This window comes from Sciurus vulgaris (assembly GCF_902686455.1).
Source record: "Sciurus vulgaris genome assembly, chromosome: 10".
NCBI classification, from domain to species: domain Eukaryota; kingdom Metazoa; phylum Chordata; class Mammalia; order Rodentia; family Sciuridae; genus Sciurus; species Sciurus vulgaris.
The window spans coordinates 57105245-57126305 of record NC_136470.1 but is presented as its reverse complement, the minus strand read 5'-3'; the positions used below and the strand labels follow the sequence as shown (position 1 = coordinate 57126305).

At 39.6% G+C, this 21061-nt stretch overlaps 1 protein-coding gene across 2 annotated transcripts in view; it reads left to right on the top strand.

Moving 5' to 3' along the window:
* Positions 1-21061, top strand: part of LOC306671101 (serine/threonine-protein kinase PAK 2-like) — a 368847-nt gene that overhangs the window by 304769 nt on the left and 43017 nt on the right. Inside the window, exon 3 of one of the 2 annotated variants that reach the window (XR_013766584.1) lies at positions 540-554. The exons of the other annotated variant lie outside the window; for it this stretch is intronic. The gene's annotated coding sequence lies outside the window, so the exon portion shown is untranslated. Of the gene's footprint in view, positions 1-539; positions 555-21061 lie in introns of those variants that run through there. 2 annotated transcript variants of the gene reach the window in all.

The window sequence follows — 21061 nt, the reverse complement described above, 5'->3', positions numbered from 1 at the left end:
TACTTAGAAAAACTTATGAGTTAGTAATTTTAAAGACATCTCTCTTATCATCTGCTTACACAATATAAAGTGAACTTTTACTTTTAGTCAGGTGAACTGAAATATATTTGGATTCTTTTTCTTCTAACACGTGATCCATGAGCACTTCATTATTTATAGGGCAATTTTGATATATGTACATGATACAGGGAGAAGGGCATATATGTACATTCCACATTCTAATAGACAGGTGTGTACAGCTAAATAAAACAGCCAGGAAACAGAGATTTTGTAGTTTTTGTAGAAGAGCACCAGAAGTAGGAGGCAATGCAACAGATGTTTACTCAAACTTCTATAAGATTTAACCTGTTAGAAAGTGCAAGCCTATCAGATTTTTATATTATGATTTAAATTTTCAGCAGGCCTGTTTAGTTGCAAAGGCCAGGTATAAAGTCTGAGGGCCATGGGGGACACTGAAATCAAGGATTCAGATACCCATTTGTTCCCAATGGCTATCAGATAATTAAATCCTAACCTCACTATGTCTATGTTCTTCTTAGGATTTTGTGAAGGAGAGTTTGCAACGTATTTGAGAGCCAATTCTTGAAAAATTGATCTCTGAACAAAGAAACTGAGTCAAAACCCCACAGTTGAAGAAAGTAAGATTGATGAGAAAAATGTTTTAATTTAGGGACACAGGATCAAAAGTGAATTCACCAAACAAGCATGAGCTCAAACACAAACAACAACAAAAACAAACAAACAAACAAACAAAAAAACGGGGGAAAAAAAAAAAAGGAAACCCAAAAACTGACACAACCATAGTTACCAGAGAAAGGGAGCATGAAGAACATCTTCATCAGATCAGAGTGCACATTTGATTCAGAATAGAGTCGGCCCATCTATCTGAAACTGTGAGAGTCCTGAAATCCTTAGGTAAAGATTCCCAAGGTAAAGAGGCTTATATATATGAGATCATTCCATTTTTCCTTCTTCTACAGTAGTGTTTAGAGAGGAACATTTTACAAATCTAGGGTAGTAGGGCATAGGAGCAGATAAGATAGCCAGCAATTTACGTCCTACAATGACTTGAATTTTAAAGGGACACCTTTTTGTCTCCTTAGGTCTCACAGCTGTCCTCTGCAAGCCTTGTATGTTTTGCCTGCTCTTAAAGTTCTGTTAACCTTGGAGAGATAGAATTCTGCAAGAAGGTAAGAAGTAAGAGAACCTATGGTCCAGAGCTTGAGAGATAAATGCCTCCTACATAGGGCACTTTTAACCATTTGTTTTTCTGTTGTAAAATCAGTCCCTTAATGTATGGTTCTTTGGTTTATGTCTGCCCAGGAGACCAGTTTTCATTCCCCAGTTGGAAATCAGGCCAGATAGGATGCAGAAAATTATGAAAGTTCACCTTTTCCCAACTAAAATAAGGTCATTTTCCAGGCCTGGCAGGAGAAGAAAATGAGGCATTTTTGAGAATCTAGCTCCCAGAGCCTGTAGTGGTCAGCAGTTGACACCCCTCTTTATGAGGAAAAGGATCCCTTCTGAACAACATGAAAATCTCAATTGATTTTTTGTACATATGTATAGGCTAGTGTTGGAACATAACTGTTGAGAAAGAACTTACCATCTGAGTATAAGAAAACATAACTCAAGCATCCATGCCAAAGAAAACTCCATTTTTTTCCTTCAGGGACCTCTCCCTATAAGCTTCTGATGGCCAGCAAACCTGTCTGTCATCACATGGTTCTGCCATGTATATTGGTGGCACCATTGGCAGAATGAATATATGGCAAAGAACCTGGAGAATTCAGACTTAGAGAGGTGACTGACCTCTCCTGCCACTATGAACTTCCAAGTGTGATAACCCACGGGGAAATAGAGACCTACTTGTGTTATATTTCTCTGCTCTGTGGGCCCAAGGAATCTCTGGAGGGTAAGGAGGGGATCTATGGTTTTAAATGCTTAACACCCTTTTCCTGGAGGAGTTTACAGAAGGGGAGAATTGAAAATGCCTCCCTTTTGTAGTCAAAGATACTCAGGGAGCACACAAATAGCAATGAGGAGATATCTTAAAGCTTCTAAAGACTTACTGTTTGATGAAAGGGAACCAAGCATTTCTTCATGAACCACTCCATGTAAAAAGTCCCTGTCTCAATGACTTCATGGGAGAGGTGAGGGGACTGCTTGGGAGGAATGGCTTTGGGAGAATGCAGTTCGGCTCTTTAGGAGGTGTGGATCACTTGGGTTTTGCACAGAGCCTTATCACAGACCAGACATGACAAGATACATGATAAGGTCAGTCAGGGCAGGAGTCATGGGTGAAACCTGTAAGGTTCACTGTGGAATGGCCCTATCCAAAACACTGTGGCTTCCAGTGCCCACCTTGCACCTTCCACTGCTCTTCCTGTAACGTCTGTGTGGAAGTGAGTACTCCTCCCACCTGTCCTCTTACCAACCCATCAGGGGCACCTGGCCAGGACTTGGAACCTCACATCAAAAATGGGCCAGGAGTGGGTGAGTCCATGTTCCTGGACTGCTAAATGTGCCTCTCAGCCACTCTTTGTCCCTTACATATGCCATGGCCTCTGTGTCTGCATCTGTCCCCAGAGGTTGGCCTTGCTTGCTTAGGTGCTGACATTCAAAGGGCATCACAGTGTGCTGGGCCTGGTGGACTCAGGGATAGGAGATCAGTGACCATGCTATCCCCTTGCTTTCTGATACTACATACCTAGACCTTTAGACTGGTTGCTGCCCTGTTCTGTGTCTCTTTGCACGTCCACCTCTTGGAGTCCAAGTAGGAGGATTTCCTGTGTTCTGAGTGCTCTTCTCTCCTGTGCACACGCCACTTGCATTTACAAGTGCACAAGGCAGCTGGGTAAAGGTGTTCTTTTTATTTTATCCAGTACCTGAGCAAAAAGTCCCAGAGATACACTGTATGATGCTCAGAGTGACACCCAGCAGGTCTTGTCTCAGAGAGTTTGCTAATGACAGGTGACCTGAGGAGACATGAAGTCCTAACTGTGCTTTAACTATGTAAATGCCAGTTTATCCCTACAGGTGGGAGCCCTTGTTTTGGGACGAGGGCAGGCAGCCCAGAGGACAGGTTTGGGGAGGCCTCAATATTTCGGGGTGACAGAGTCCTCAGCAGATAGACCCTCAGTCTGCTTCCTCTCCCCTAGGAGTTTTACCAGCATGCAGGTGACTGAACAACGAGGTGATCAGGAACATCAGGAGTTTCCTGCTCCTCTTTCTCTCTTTGAGTTTGTACATGGGAACCCTGCTGGCAGGTTGTGTGGTTTTCCTGGTCCGTAGGAGACTCACACCTTTCTCTCTGGACAAGGCCATGGAGTATCCAAACACTCCCAAGTGCACACACTCTAAGAGCAGGGGTGGTGGGAGGGTAGAGCAGGGTAACCGAGGGCGGGGCTGATGGAGTGGGAATTGAGCAGTCACGTGGTAGGACCTGTGAAGGACATGTTGAAGGCCAGAAGGGTCCAGGTGAGAGGCAGGGTAGGATGGACTCTAGAGTAAAGAATAGAGCAGGGAGATGGAGAGTGATAATGAATCTTGAATAGGAACAGGCGCCAGGACAGTGCAGTGGATTGAGGTCACCCTGGGTGCACTGGACTAACAGTACAGTCCATGGAGGAAATGGGTGGGCGGGGCCAGGTGGGGTGGGAGCAGAGGGAGGGGTATAGACAAAAGGCGGGGCCAGGGCGAAACTGTCCAGTGCCTTGGCTCCTTAACCCTAGTATAGCTTCGTAGTGGCTGAACCCACCTTTGGCCTCCTGCTGCCACTCATCATGCAGCTGTTCATGCAGGTCATGGCAGTGAGCACCGCCAGGCACCCTATGAAGGCCAGGTAAGCCAAACCAAATCTTGTGCTGTGAGGAGGCATCTTTTACCCCTGCCACTAGGCACTTTCTGTGATTTCTCCACTGCCCTTGGCCCTCAGGGTGCTCAGGAGTCCTTCCAGACCCACGTCTTAAGATGCAGCTCAGATCTTTTCTCCCCCTGGATCTCTGAGGCCATTCTCCTTCCTGGCTACACTGCATGGAGAGCCTAGTGTGTGCTAGTCTGCATGTTATTTGAGGGATGGATATAGAGGTACATCCATCTTGCACCTGTGTTGATAAGCAACTTTCAATCAGAAATCGCTGGGAAACACCCAGGAACTTGCTGAGATTGGTGGCACAGACTGGAAGGAACTGAGTTTAATGATGACTGAGCTGTAGGGTTCGACATGACACTCTGTGTATCCTAGGTGTGATTTTGGAGAGAAAGAAGCCAGGAAGGCTTTGTTTGTGAGAAGCACAGTTTGCAAACATGCACAGAAACAAGAAAGTAGGGTGTTAGGAGAACGATGAGGAAAGGGCTGTAATTCAAGCACTGGGTGGCATGGGCAATGAGGTTGAACCTGTGAGGGTCGAGATTAGAAAGGCTCAGAAATTCAAGCATGCATTTACTTGGGAAGAAGTGGAAACCTGGGAGCCACGGTAGAACTGTTTGATGAAGTCATTTATTGAGGAATAATTTACAAACAGTAAGATTCACCCGATTTAGGGAATATGACATATGGATACTCTTGTGTATTCTCCATCATGATCAAGGTGAAACCACTTTCTCTAACCCAGAAAAGCCTTTGATCATTTGTTGTCATTTTCTCTCCCTAAGTCCTTGTGGTTGTTCACTTTGTGGAACCTTGTAGGAATGAGAACAGTCTGTGTGTATGTATGTATGAAAACTGTGAATGGTACCAGAAAGTGGCTGCTTCTATTACTACCATTCCTTGTTTTGGTCCTCTACACATGTTTGTGTCTCATCTTAAATCCATGAGACCCCCACCCTTAATGTGCGAGGTGTGCACTCCACCTATTGTACCCTCTATGCCTTATTCCCTGGTGGAGCTGATCCTGCTCACCAGATCCATCCTTCATTCCCTGGCCCACATCAGCCCAGACTCTGCCCTGGCTGTCATGGAGGTGCTCTCATCATTGGGCAAAGCCAGCAGACATCCTCCAGACTGCTCTTTCTGCCCAGGACACAGCCTCTGCATCCAGAAGTAGCTGAAATAGTCCTCTTGCATGTCTTAGGGCTTAAAGCTCAGGGCTTCTCTTCTGCTTGTACCTGGGTGCTGTGGGTGGGTTTCCTGCATGGTTCCCATGATCCCCTCTCTCTGCACATTCCTGAGCACTCCATGGTGCTCAGGGTCTAGTTGTAGAGTTGTTGACACCACATAAAACGTAGGCCAGCCCTGCTGTTTGCAGTGTGCTTCCACCTCCAGTGCAGTGACTGGGCTTTATTTCTTTGCTACTGGGTATGGAACCCAGAGCACTTTACCTCTGAGCTACATCCCCAGGCCCTTCAGGTTCTTATTTTGAAACAGGGTCTCACTATGTTGCTGAAGCTGGTCTTGAAATTGTGATCCTCATTCCTCAGTGTCCCGAGTTGCTGGAAATACACATGGGTGCCACCATGACCCATTGACTGAGGCGATTTTCATGCCCTGAACTATTTCTGGCTGGGGTGTATCTGAGTGGTCAGGCATGTGCTTCGCATGTGCCAGGCCCCAAGGTTCTTCAATCCCTAGCACTCAAAGAAAATAAATCTGAATAAATGAGTCAACCATAAAACAAAAGAATCATCATTTCTGATAGAAGAAAAGTGATAAAGGAACAGAGAGAATCCTGATGCCCGGATTTCCCCAAGATAAGAGGAAGAAGCAGAGGCAGCAGGAAGTTGGGTAGAAGATGGGGCAAGAAGAAGATGCCACTTGATTTTGGTCCTGTGCAGTATGAGGGCATTTGAGGCACAGAATTAGAGCAGGAGTCCGAGGAGAGGAGCCATGGAGAGAGGCTGGTGTGGGTGATTCTGTGCTGTTGGATTCTACTCATGCCTGATAGGACTCCTTGTGTGGAGAGGAGGGAATTCAAATTTAGTGCTCAGTTTTCAAAAAGTTATTAATTATCATTCCTTTGAGCCTTTTTATACCTTCTGTCCAACCAATTTTTTTATACTATATACACATCTAATAAAAATTATGTCTATAAAGTTAACAGTTTTTTAACTTTTTAAAAATATTCTGCTTGATTAGTTTATTTTTTCTTTAGTAAGGATTGAACCCACGGGTGCTTCACACTGACGCTGCATCCCCATTCCTTATGATATTTGGTTTTGAGATAGGGACTGACTAAGTTATCCATGGCCTTTCTAAATTGTTAAGGCTGTCCTTGAACTTGTGATACTCCTCCCTCAGCCGCCCAAGTCACTGAGATTAAAGGTGTGGAAGTATAGTAGTTTCTTCTTTTTTTTAAGTTTTTATTTGTATATTTTGATTCATTGTACACAAGTGGGGTACTGATTTTCATTTCTCTGATTGTACATGATGTAGACTCACACCATTCTTGTAATCATACCAAGACATAGGGTTACCATATGTCTATCTCAGTCTACTATCGTTCCTTCCCCACCCCTCCTGCCCCATTTTCCTCTTCACCATCCAAATTTACTCCATACTTCTCTTGCCCCCAACACTCCACCCCCCCATTATGTATCATCATCCACCTATCAAAGAAAACATTTGGCCTTTGGGTTTTGGGACTTGGCTTATACTCTTAGCATGATATTCTCCAACCCCATCCATTTACCAGTAAAGGTCATCATTTATTCTTCTTTATGTCTAAGTAATATTCCACTGTGTATATATACCATGGGTTCATTATTCATTCATCAATTAAAGGGCTTCTACTTTGTTAGCATAATCTAGCTATTGTGATTTGAGCAGCTATGAACTTTGATGTGGTTGCATCTTGGTAGCTAAAATTTTAGGATGGGGCAAGACTCATCCTGCTCTGAGAGGAGGAGAGGTCAAGGCTGAAGAATAACACAGAGAAAAGAGAATGTGGAATATGGGAGAGAAGAAGCAAGTTAGCGTCCAGGGGAGGACTTGACTTTGAGTGTGACTTTTCCTACTTTGTGTATTGAAGGCGTTCAGTCCAGATTTCCCTGGGCCATGTGATTTTTGAGACTGAAAATACAATCAGGCATCCCTGCTGCCACATCCCTCCCTGATAGTGAAATTCAATGAAGGGACACTTTAGAAAAAAAAGACAGGTAAGAAACTGAAGTGGGAGCAGGTGGAGACACCATCTTTGGGTCTGTTTAGCAGCATAAGGAAGATTTTAAAAGATATCTGGAAGGACGAGGAAGGAGGACAGGTGTGGTCAGTGGAGACACAGAAGCATGTGGCAGAGGGAGGTAAAAGGTGATGAGAGAGCCCTGAGGAGGCAGGAGAGGTGTGCTCTGTGAGCACTCATCTGGGGAGAGCTGCTCACAAGTGGGTCCTAGGAATGCTGGAAGGCAGGAGGCCCTGGGTCTCTCTTGGGCTCTCCTGTCCTTGTAGTCTTGCCACACGCCTGTGCTAAGGCCCAGGCTAAACTGACCTGCTTAGGAGGGTCCCTTGGAGATGGCCTTGCCCTGTCCTACTGGTTCTAAGCTCCTCATCCCATCCCCATCTCCTTCTAGCATGACAACCTGTTTGACTAGGGCTGTGCCAGGAACTGGTATACCACCCTCTGTGCACCACTCAGACCCATGTGAGTTGGTAAACCAGGGGCTTAAGTGGGTACCCTGGGGCTGGTTGGGAGGGCTGAAGCTGGGTCTTCTTCCCTGGTCCCTGCCCCAGCTCTCAGGCCCTGACACACATTCATCCTTTCCTTTGGAGTTTTCTCCATGGAAATCTGGGTGTCTCTGGGAATTTCACTGTTTCTTGTTTTTCTAGATTCTTGCCCCACGATGTGGGGAACAGGAAACTGTAGACTGGATGAGAGTCCTGAGTTGTCTGCTTTCCAATCTGAGCTGTGCATCAAAAAGTACGACAACTCTAGAAGCCAGGCAGCATGGCTCACACCTGTAATCACAGAGACTCCAGAAGCTCAGGTAGGACGATCTCAAAGTTGAGACAGGCATTGGGATCCAGCAAGATGGTTTTCTCCTATTTTGTCAAGAATGGGCCTGGCACTGGTGATGCAACTCAGGAAACCGAGGCAGGAGGATCACAAGTTTCAGGCCAGTCTTGGCATTTTAGCAAGACTGTCTCTCAAAATAAATAGGGCTGGGTCTGGGGATAGAGCTGAGTGGTAGAATGTCTTGGGTTCATCCCCAAGTTCTGATAAAAAATGTAAGTACATTCCATTACATCAATGAATTTGCACATTAATTTAGATTTCTGCTGTGGAGTAATATGAATAAGAAAGAGAGCTTATGGCCTTGAAGCTGTTAGCTAAGAGCTGTAGCACTGAGGCATGCCTGCAGCCCTATATTCAATTTTGGGTCATTTTCTCGCTCTGAGTTATTGGAACACATCACTTTGATCTCTTTTCCTTTCTTTCTTTGGGTGTGTGGTGGGGATTCCTGTGATGTTCAGAATTGTCTCAAATTACTGGGCTCAAGTGATTCCCCTGCTTCTGCCTTCTGAGCAGGTGGGACTACAGGCACTTGCCACCAGGCTTGGCAGTATTATCTTATATTGACAAGACACTTTACACATGATAGGAAATGCAATATATCAAACAGCAATTTAAGATGACTGAGCATAGTGCATATACCTATAATCTCCACAGCACAGGAGTCTGAGGCAGGAGGATCATGAATTGGAGAGCGACACAGGAAGTTTAGTAAGACCCTGTCTCAAAATAAAAAGCTCCAGGAAGGTAGGTCAGTGGCATAATGTCCTAGGTTTCAATCCCCAGTACTGCAAAAAATGAAAAAAATAAAATAAAAAGATAAAACTGTGCTTGGTGTCACATGCCTTTAATTCCAGCTACTCTGCACATTGAGGCACAAGGATCTCTTGAGTCCATGAGTTAGAGACAAGCCTGCATTAAATGGTGTCACCTTATGTCTCAAAAATCAGAACTAGAAAAGAAAAAACAAAAAACAAAAACACAACTTGTAAAGCCAATGAGCATGACTCACACCTGTAATCCCAGCGACACCAGAGCTTTAGGTAGGAGGACAACAAATTTGAGGCAGGAATTGGGATCTTAGCAAGACTCTTTTCACTAAATTTGTAAAAAAAAAGAAGGGGAGAGGGTTGGTGTTGGGCACTGGTGATGGAGCTCAGTGGTGAAGCACCCTTGGATTCGATCCCCAGAACAGCGGATGGAGGAGGAAACAAAGCCATTTGACTCCATAATATTAAAACGTTGGGATTTGAAGTGTACATTGTTGTAGTGCTTAGCATGTGCTTAGCAAGCTGGAGGTCCTGGGTTCATTCCCCAGCACCAAGATAAGAATAATAACAAAAAATTAAAAAAACTCTTTATGTATATGTACCAAACGCAAATGCTGTTTGCGTTTGACTTGTAGTGATGATTTCAAAACCCCTAGTAAAAGATATTTTAGTATGACAAAATTAATTTAAGATTAAATTAAGATTTTTACCTGGAGAGTACTCAATGATACATTTTGGAAAATTAAAAATCTAATGACTTCTTTAAAAATGAGAATTCTTAATTCACTGGGATTTTTCTTTCTATATTTCACCCTCATTTCCAGAGAATTCATCTATTTCTCTGTTCTTTTGTTTCACATTGTGCAAAACTATTATGTTTAAAACTTGGCTCCTCTCTCTTCTCCTGACTTTGTATTTCATTTCTCATATTTTTATTTTTCTCGAAGCCTTGATATCACTTAAAAGGCACTTGAGGGTGACCTGCCTCACCAACTGAGGGTTAACTTTAATTGTAATCACCTCAGATGGAGCCAGGGAGAGAACTCCTGAGGGCACTTGCTGTGGACTGTGATGTGGTGGACACAGTGCAGAGCTCAGCAAGTGCTCCCAGGACAGCCAGGGGACCCTGATGACAGCACACAGGACTGTGCTTTTTTATTCCTTACAAATCCCTCTTTGTAGTTGTGAAAAATCTATTTTGGTAATCAGTAATGTTTATTTAATATCTAGGTTTTGCCTCATTTGCATTTTATCTTCCTTATTAAAAATAATTTTAAACTCTGCTGCTTCTTTATTACTTTGTCATAGTCTATTTTTCTTCTTTTCAATTTTAAGAATAGTTTTAGTTGTTGATAGACACAATACCTTTATTTTATTATTATTTTTTATGTGGTACTGAGGATTGACCCCAGTACCTCACAGGTGCCACATAAGCAGTCTACCACTAAGCCACCAGCCTAGCCACTGTGACATTATTTTAGATCTGAGCACACATACATTTTATTCATAGGCTAGCTATTTTTCCTAATTATAATTTTTGTGTTTTAGGGGGCACCATGGATTGAACCCAGTGGCACTAAAGCACTAAACCACATTCCCAGCCACTTTTTTATTTTTTATTTTGAGACTAGATCTTCCAAAATTGCTTAGTACCTCAGTAATTTGCTGAGGCTGTCTTTCAACTTGGAATTCTCCTGTCTCAGCCTCTCAAGTCCTTGGGATTGCAGGCATGTACCACTGTACCCTGCTGCTAGTTCTACTTTTAAATACATTCATGCTATGGCAAAGAAAAATGTTTCACATTTTTTTTCAAAACATGTTGTCTGTACTCTGAAATTATTGCATTCTTTAGAACAATAAGAGAGACAATTAGTTTTGGTTAAAAATTAAGGAACTGAATAGAGTGCCAGTAAGATGATCTGAAAACCATTTTTCTTAAAACTCAATAATGAACAATGTGTCTGCAGATTTCTATAGGGTATGTTAAGGACCCTATTCCTGCACCTGTTGACAGTGGGGACAAACTGAAACAGAAGACAAATTTGAGAGATGAAGAGATTATGAAGAAACTAAGTAAGATACATACATTTCACATTTTTCATGAATTCACATTTCTTAATACATTGGATTCAAGTCTGGGTATACAATTCATTAGGAGAGCAGTTCCTTGGTGTGCAAAGCCCTGGTTTCTATCCACAGCCCAAAAAAAAAAAAAAAAAAAAAAAAAAAAAAAAAAAAAAAGGCACCATTGAATTGCTATATGCTTTTATTTTGCCTTATGACAGAAAGAAAAATTTATATCTTGTAGGAATATTTGCTTCAATTAACATGTAGTGAGCTGGGCATGGTGGCACATGTATATAATCACAGCAATATAGGAGATTCAGGCAGAGAATTTCAAGTTGAAGGTCAGTCTGGGTAACTGATTGAGACCCTTCTCAAAATAAAATGTAAACATGGTTGGGGAGACAGTTCAGGGGTAGAGTGCCCGGGACTCAACCTGCAGTACTACCCAAAACCAGAAAGGGTAATTAACATTCATCTTGTTTGTCATGGCAGTGGGAACATATTTATTATGTATTGATAGGGACGTCAGTTCCTTTGGGAGCCCTTCTTTCCTATAAGCCAAATCTAAAAGCAGATGAACATGGAGATAGTTTGAAACCTCATCAAAGGAGGTTGGTACATATTTGTCCAAACCTATAGCTTTTTAAAATAGAAACGTTTAGTCATAAAATATATTGCAAGGAAAAACACTTTTTCTTCTGCCTTTGATTTCATTAAGTATTGGTAGGCTGAATCAATCTTTATAAATAATTTCAATGGTACCAAGAAGGTGGTAAAAATAGTGTCTGATTAGAAGGCTACAGTAAGTATACTTATAAAGAACAATATGACCAGAGACCTCATAGAAAAAATACATTTTAGATGGTTTGTCCCAAGCATTTACATGTTCTACATTGATTTGTTCTTGATTCCTTAGTACTGTGAAATATAAAACTGCTTTGACTGTGGTATCCTATAGATGTTTATATGAAATATCCTTATCTTAGGAGGCCTGCTGCTTTCAAAATAACAAGTAGGATAGGATTAGTGATTATTCATTTGTGAACTTATTTATCACATCCCATATCTTTGCTCCTTAGTATCTTGACTTGAACCTTAGTAGCTAAGTTGAGATTATGTACCTATATAAGTTTATCTGAGTTTCCTTCATATGTTCTATCTTCTTTTCTCATTAGTAAGTGCAAATTTAATGTGATTTTCTGATGTTTGGACTTAGTGGTCATAAACATTTAAGTTCTAATTTTAAATCCAACCTCCTAATTTCCATTTCTTGGTGATAGGTTTGAACATTCAAAAATAAATATTTGATTAGCTCTTATTAGAGTCATCTATATAGTAGTAAGTGGTTTCCTAAATATATTAAAAGAAGATACAGTGGAATAGCCAGAAAAGCCCTTTAGGATCAGTCATTTGGATACCATTCATTTATTATTACTAATTGTAAGTAGTTTCATAACTTAGCACTAGTGTGTAACACATGCAGTGGAGTAGAAAAGTAGAGTGAACAGTTTTCCAGGAGTTTCCAAGTTCCTGTATATTTTTGGTACTGACAAAGGAACCCAGGGGTGCTTTTCCACTGAGCTATCCCCCAGCCCTTTGTCTTTTTTGTTTTTAGACAGGGTCTCACTGCGTTTCCAAGACTAGTGTCAAGCTTGTGATTCTTTGGCTTCAGCTCTTGAACAATTGGGATTACAGGCATGTGCCACCTACCCTGGTGGAATTGTCATTAAGAAATCCCTGAAGTCGCAGGCTGACTAGAAGAACTGTTTGCTCTGAAATGTCATGATATTTGAGAAAATGAGTAATTAGGTGTCCTAACTTCATGGAGAGTATGTGTCTTCTTGTTTCTGATATCGTTTGCTTTTGAAAAGTTTCTTCAGTGTTTTCTTTGAAACAAATTATTATTGAAACTTGATAAGTTTGAAAACCACTGTTTTCAAATCAGTAGAGTTTACTAAAAAGGAATTATGATAGCAAAATTAATTTTTTAGAAATGTTTGACTGTGCTTTCAAAGTTATATTTTGTTCAAAATAGGAACTATTGTGACCATAGGTGACCCTGTGAGAAAATATACAGGATTTGAAAGAATTGGAAAAGGGTAAGTATTTATACTCATATTCCTAATATTCACTACTTATGGGTATTCAGCATTATCTCTCTTTTCCCCTGAGATTGAGCACTCACTGTAATCTGTGAGTGGTACCCTGGGGGGGTTTGTGTAAATATATAAAGCAATTATTAAATATCCATACTTGTGAACAGTGACTGTTCATCATTGTTTATTCTTCAACCTTTTTTTAATCATAGATTGTAAGGGATTCTTAGATGGAAAAATTGCCCATAACATATTTAAAAGTCAACTTCATTGTAGTATTATAATCCTTAAAAACATTGATTTGTGGCTGGGTATATTGTTGAGTGTGGAGCACTTGCCTAGGATATGTGAGGTCCTATGTTCCATCCCTGACATTTCACAAAGAAAAGCAAAGCGAAGCAGAACCCCTTGCAGTTAGCTGGGCATGGCAGAACACACCTGTAATCCCAGCAAGTCAGGAGGCTGAGTTAGGAGAATTGCAAGTTTTCAGGCAGCCTCAGTAATTTAGTTTAGATCCTTAAATCAAAAGGGACTGGAGGGTTATGTCAGTGGGATGGTGCCCAGGGGTTCAATCCACACTACAAAAAAAATATATATATACATATAATGTTTTTGAATCATATCATTGAGTATGATCTTTGAGTCTGTCTGTCTGATTTTGCTCCATAATTTGATTTCAAAGTTCACTGACTTATCTCTTTCCTCTATTCCTTGAAATCAAATGAGTATCTTGATCTCTTAATGTTACTAATCCCTGGAAAATGTTCTATGGATTTAGAAAGTATTAGTAAAGAAAGTATTAGTGGATTTTAGAATGAGAATTTCTGAAACTTCCTAATGAGTTTCATTTTGACAAATTCATTTGAGTGCAGACTGAATAATAATAATAAATTGAAACTTACCTGAATATTTTGAACATGGTAATAGATGTTATATATTGAATAATTTAGACTGAATGAACAATACCTACACAGAGAGACAGGTATTACAAATCCAGGTGAATTCCTTTATTTCTTTATGAATTTATTGTTTATTTATTTCATTATTTATGTTACAGGAGATTGAACCCTGAGGCACTTGAGCACTGAGCTACTTCCTCAGATCTCCTACAGGCTTATTCCACCATCCCCAGGCAGGCATATAGCCAATTCACAAAGGAAATTGCAGAATAAATAGCGAAACTGAAACTTCATAGTTCAAAGTAGAGAACAGTGCAAGTAAAGGAAGCACATGAAACACAGGACAAACGCCAGATACAGGTTACCCTTCAGTGGAGGAAGAATGTATTCATGAGCATATGTTACTCTTTCTTTTATCTTTTTTCCCTATAATTTTTTAGGCCTGAAATATTTTCAGTAAAGGTTTTGGCCACAAGGATTGCCTCCTGTTTTTCTTTCCTGGTTTTGTTTTGAAGACTCTAAATGCTGGGGATCCCTCTCTTGTGGAAGCCCTACTTCCTCTCTGTCTAAAGAAAGAAAGAAACTGTAATTTTTGTCTTCAAACAAAGACTCTACATCTGAAGTGTTATTTGATCCTTTTTTCAGATGTGAGAAGTGTAAAGTCTCTGGATAGTATAAATGGTAGTGATTTATAAACATTAACTCTGATTGTGTCTTTCCCCCATAGGCTTTCTGGTACAGTTTTCGCTGCTGTCGATATGTCTTTGGGAAAGAAGGTAGCAACTTTTGTATACTTCCAGTTATTAGATTAGCTTTCTCTTTAGGAGAAAAACTAGATAAAGCTAACCAAGAGCAATAGAAATGTATTTTTAAAGTTGGATATGATGTAGGAATTCATTTAAATAATTTGATAGCCATCATCACCTTAGGGGGAACAAAGAAGGAATTATGCAATTATCATGAATCAGCAAGTATTAAAAAATATTTTCCCAGGTTGCTTAGTTCCTGGCACTGGACTGAAGCTAGATTGGTTAATCCACTGCAGATCAATCTGAAAATAGTTAGGGTGTTTGTAGTGTAAAAATAGTCAGTGTGTATGTAAAAGTACTCCTTTTTTGTCGGTTATGGTCTCACCACATATAACGTGTTACTATTAATTATTAACTAGTTGGTGTTGGTTACCTTTTAAAAGAATGAGGGAAACCATTGTTTTTATTCAATTCTATTTCCATTATAGGTTGCCATAAAGTGGTTACAATTAAATAAGGAGCCAAGAAAGGATCTGGTCCTTAATGAATTATTCATAATGAAGAACCTGAGACATCGAAATACAGTACAATACATAGACAGGTAAATATGTGGGAGGTTCTTTCAAGCACAGGGATAAAAATGTGGAAATTCGTAATCGCTTGGTTCGATGGAGGCTGTCTACTTCACAATGTCAATTTTGAGAAGTAAACTTAAGGGAGAAAGAGGAGAGGTGAAAACAGAATATTCCAAGTGAGATGGTGCTTTTGTGAGGAGGACATTACTTGGTAAGTGAGAAGGCACCTAAATGCAGGACATCGCTGACGGTGTGAATATTCATTTCAAATGATCAGAAGCAGAAACATTAAGGAATGGTCAACTGGGATTTATGTCTTAACCAGAGAGGGGACTGGCACACAATTCTGAACCTTTTATGAGAGTTTTTATTTCAATGCTGTTCTTCATGGGAGAATTGTACATGTGTATCAAAAGCTCATGTAGGCTGAGTGCAGTGGCTCATACCTGTAATCACAGTGGCAGGAAAACCTGAGGCAAGAGGATCATGAATTCAAAGCTTTTTTGGCAAAAAAGCAAGGTGCTAAGCAAGTCAGGGAGACTCTGTCTCTTAATACAATTCAAAATAGAGCTGGGGATGTTTCTCAGTGTTCAAATGCCCCCTAGTCAGTCGCCAGTATGTGCCCCTCCTCAAAGAAAAATTCAAGTAATTTAGAAATTGATCTTTACAATCAACAAAACACAGAATAGAAAACTAAGTATGTTATTCCATTCTTTAAAAAACTTCATATTTATGAATGAATGTTGAGTAGTAAAAAATGATACTAGTGGTTTTATTAGGGGATTACAGGAGATTTTCTTCTACAAATAAATTTTTTTAGGATGGAGAAATGATAAACTATTTTGATACTTTAGCCCTAATTCTGGGAACTGCATTCATAGCAATAACTTTTCAAGTATATTTTTCTTCCTTTCAAATAATATTTCAAGTCAGCATAGAATGGTGGTTAAGGTAAGTCATAGGATTTGGAATCCACAGAACTTGACTTCAGATGCTGATTCTTTCACTTATTATGTGACCTCATATGAGCTAGCTGACATCTCCAGCCTCTGTCAGCATATCTGCAAAAGAAGACCAATAATTCCCATGTGATAGGGTTATTTTGGATGGGAAAGTCTTATTTCTACACATTGACAATTATTATGGGAAAACAGTGACATAAAAATCATAATGAATATCCGAATGACCCCTGAGTACTTGCTTGTGCTGTTACATAGAAACTTTCCAGTTTTCTTCTTAGGTCTCCAGCTATCAGTTCTCCAGTGTTCTTCTTATGGTGCTTAACATTTGAACTCTTGAACATAGAGTGCCACATATTTAGAAAACTTAAAATGTGAATATCTTTTTCATGGTCTATTTTTAGTTACCTGTTAGGACATGATTTATTTGTCGTCATGGAGTACCTTTCTGGTGGGCCACTTACTGATGTCATCATAGAAACATGTATGGATGAAGCACAGGTTGCTGCTGTGTGCAGAGAGGTACATTTGCTCTATTTTGGATAAAGCAGGGTAATGTGTGAGGAAGAGACGAATGGAGGAAAGGTTTTCTGAAGAGGCAATATTTATCATACACATTTTCTGCAAGAAGTTCCATATTGTTTTATCTTAAATGCCATTTTTAGCGTTTCATGTGTAGGATAACTTGGGAATGAAGAATAGGCCCTTTTTTATTTTTTTGTGGTCCTGGGAATTGAAACCAGGTGCTCTCTCTGCCACTGAGCTACATCCCTAGTCCTTTTGATCTTCTTCTTGTTTTTTTTTTTTTTTTTTTTTTTTTTTTTTTTTTATTCTAATGCAATCTCTGAAGTTGCCTAGGCTGACCTGGAATTTTTAATCCTCCTACCCCCATGTCAGTTGGGACTGGGATTACAAGCATGCCTGGTTAAGGTCTTTGAAGAAATAAATTCACAGGTAAATCTCATTGTAGACATCACCATAGTTTACCATCCAGACAGGGCAAATTGAGAATAAATGGGGATGCTATTAAAAACAAGCCCCTCACCAGGTGTGGTGGTACATGCCTATAATCCCAGTGACTCAGGAAGCTCAGGAAGGAGGATCCCCAACTCAAGTCCAGCCTCAGCAACTTAGCAAGGGCCTACGGAACTTAGTAAGACCCTGTCTCCAAAGAAAAATAAAAAGGGCTGGAGGTGTAGTGAGTGGTAAAATCTCTCTTAGATATATCCCCAGGACCCCACCTCTCACCCCCCATCCTCTCCCACTCCCCAAACTGGAAACTAGAACTAAAATGGACAATCTAAGACATATGTTTAACTTTAATATGATTATATCTGATTCTGGCTTCATTGAACTCACAGAAGTTGAAAAAATTGGTTGTTTCTTTATATTCTTTAATGAATTCTTGATGTATTGTTTGCTTATGTTACTAGAATTTTCCTAATTGCTCAAGTCTTAACCAATAACAAGTGTTTCATCTGTGTGTCTTTAACTTTTCTACAAAGAAGATTTTTTATGGTCTGCTTATTGTCATGGAAACTGACATGACATTTCCTGAAGTCACAGGGATCATTGTCATGAATGACAAATGTAGAAAAGGTTATGAGAGACAGTTCTATAGTACATAGTGAATTATAAAATTTGTGTAATATGTAGTGAATTATTTTTATTAATGGCAACGTTCTGAAAAAATACAATTATGAGGTGTGTTCCACCGAATGGTTAAAGAAGAAATCATGACTCTTTCATCGTTCTGAATATTATATCCCTTAACAAATGTTGTTTGACACCCTAAAAACTAATCAAAATTTTACAAGAATTTATCTATTTACTCTTTTTTGTTTGTTTTTTTGTTTTTTATTATAAACAAATGGGATACATGTTGTTTCTCTGTACATGGCGTAAAGGCATACCATTTGTATAATCATAAATTTACATAGGGTAAAGTTGTTTGATTCATTCTGTTATATTTCCATTCCCCCCACCCCTCCCACCCCTCTTTTCCTCTGTACAGTCCTTTCTTCCTCCATTCTTGCTCCCCTCCCTAACCCTAACACTAACCTCTCCCACCCCCCATTATGTGTCATCATCCACTTATTAGTGATATCATTTGTCCTTTGGTTTTAGAGATTGGTTTATCTCACTTAGCATGATATTCTCCAATTTCATCCATTTGCCTGCAAATGCCATAATATTATCATTCTTTATGGGAGAGTAATATTCCACTGTATATATATATATGCCACAGTTTCTTTATCCATTCATCAATTGAAGGACATCTAGGTTGGTTCCACAATCTGGCTATGGTGAATTGAGCAGCTATGAACATTGATGTGGCTGTATCTCTGTAGTATGCTGATTTTAAGTCCTTTGAGTATAGGCCAAGGAGTGGGAGATCTGGGTCAAATGGTGGTTCCATTCCAAGCTTTCTGAGGAATCTCCATACTGCTTTCCAGAGTGGCTGCACTAATTTGTAACCCCACCAACAATGTATGAGTGTACCTTTTTCCCCACATCCTCGCCAACACCAATTGTTGCTTGTGTTCTTGATAATCGCCATTCTAATTGGGGTAAGATGAAATCTTAGGGGGGTTTTGATTTGCATTTCTCTTATTACTAGAGATGTTGAACATTTTTCCATATGTTTGTTGATTGCTTGTAGATCTTCTTCTGTGAAGTGTCTATTCATTTCCTTAGCCCATTTTTCGATTGGATTATTTGCATTTTTTGTAGAGTTTTTTGTGTTCTTTATATATTCTGGAGATTAGTGCTCTATCTGAAGTATGATTGGCAAAGATTTTCTCCCACACTGTAGGCTCTCTCTTCCCATTCCTGATAGTTTCCTTTGCTGAGAGAAAGCTTTTTAGTTTGACTCTATCCCAGTTATTGATTCTTGATTTTATTTCTTGTGCTATGGGAGTGCTGTTGAGGAAGTCTGGTCCTAAGTCGACATGTTGAGGATCTGGACCTACATTTTCTTCTATAATCTGCAGGGTCTCTGGTCTGATTCCGAGGTCGAGGTCCTTAATCCATTTTGAGTGTAGTTTCATGCATGGTGAGAGATATGGGTTTAATTTCATTCTCTTGCATTTGATTTCTAATTCTCCCAGCACCATTTGTTGAAGAGGCTATCTTTTCTCCATTGCATATTTTTGGAACCTTTGTCTAGTATGAGAAAATTGTATTTATTTGGGTTTTTGTCCATGTCCTCTATTCTGTACGATTGATCTACCTGTCTCTTTCGGTGCCAATACCATGGCACATTTGTTACTATTGATTTGTAGTACAGTTGAATTTCTGGTATTGCGATACTCCCTGCTTCACCCTTCCTGCTAAGGATTGCTTTAGCTATTCTGGGTTTCTTATTCTTCCAAATGAATTTCATGATTGCTTGCTCTATTTCTGTAAGGTACATCCTTGGGATTATAATAGGAATTGCATTGAATCTGTATAGCACTTTTGGTAATATGGCCATTTTGACAATATTAATTATGACTATCCAAGAACATGGGAGATCTTTCTATCTTCTAAGGTTTTCTTTATTTCTTTACTGTTTGTAGTTCTCATTGTAGAGATTTTCTACCTCTTTTGTTAGATTGATTCCTAAGTATTTTCTTTCTTTTGAAGCTATTGTGGATGGGGTGCTTTTCCTAACATCTCTTTCTGAAGATTCATCACTTATGTATAAAAATCATTACATTTGTGAGCATTGATCTTATATCCTGCTACATTACTGAATTCACTTATGAGTTCTAAAAGTTTTCTGGTGGAATTTTCTGGTTCCTCTAAGTATATAATCATGTCATCAGCAAACAGGTATAGTTTGAGTTCTTCTTTTCCTATTCATATCCCTTTAATTTCTTTGGTCTGTCTAATTGTTCTGGCTAGAGTTTCAAAGACAATGTGGGGTAGAAGTGGTGAAAGAGGGCATCCCTGCCTTGTTCCAGTTTTTAGGGGGAATGCTTTCAGTTTTTCACCATTTAGAATGATATTAGCCATGGGCTTAGCGTAGATGGTCTTTACAATGTTAAGGAATGTTCCCACTATCCCTATTTTTTCTAGTGTTTTGAGCATGAAGGGGTGCTGTATTTTATCAAATGCTTTTTCTGCATCCATTGAAATAATCAGGTGATTCTTGAATTTAAGTCTATTGATATGGTGAATTACATTTATTGATTTCCAGATGTTGAACCAACCTTGCATCCCTGGGATGAAACCCACTTGATCATGGTGCACTACCTTTTTAGTATGTTTTTGTATGCGATTTGCTAAGATTTTGTTGAGAATTTTTGCATCGATGTTCATTGAGTATATTCGACTAAAATTTTCTTTCCTTGATGAGTCTCTGTCTGGTTTAGGTATCAGGGTAATATTGGCTTCATAGAATGAGTTTGGGAGGGTTCCCTCCTCTTCTATTTTATGGAATACTTTTAGAAATATTGGAATGAGCTCTTCTTTAAAGGTTTTGTAGATCTCGCCTGAGAACCCATCTGGTCCTGGACTTTTCTTTGTTGGCAGGCTTTTGATGACTTCATCTATTTCATTGCTTGAAATTGTTCTATTTAAATTGTGTATGTCCTCCTCGTTCAGTTTAGGCAATTCATATGTCTTTAGAAACCTGTTGATGTCTTAGAAATTTTCTATTTTTTTGGAGTATAGATTTTCAAAATAGCTTCTGAATATGTTTTGTATTTCACTCGTGTCTGTTGTGATATTTCCTTGTTCATTCCGAATTTTAGTGATTTGGGTTTTCTCTCGTCTTCTCTTTGTTAGTGTGGCTAAAGGTTTATCAATTTGTTTATTTTTAAGAACCAACTATTTATTTTGTCAATTTTTTCTATTGTTTCTTTTGTTTCAATTTCGTTGATTTCAGCTCTGAGTTTAACTATTTCCTGTCTTCTTCTACTTTTGGTGTGGTCTGTTCTTCTTTTTCTAGGGCTTTGAGCTGTAGTGTTAGGTTGTTTATTTGTTGAGTTTTACTTCTTTTATTAAATGTGCTC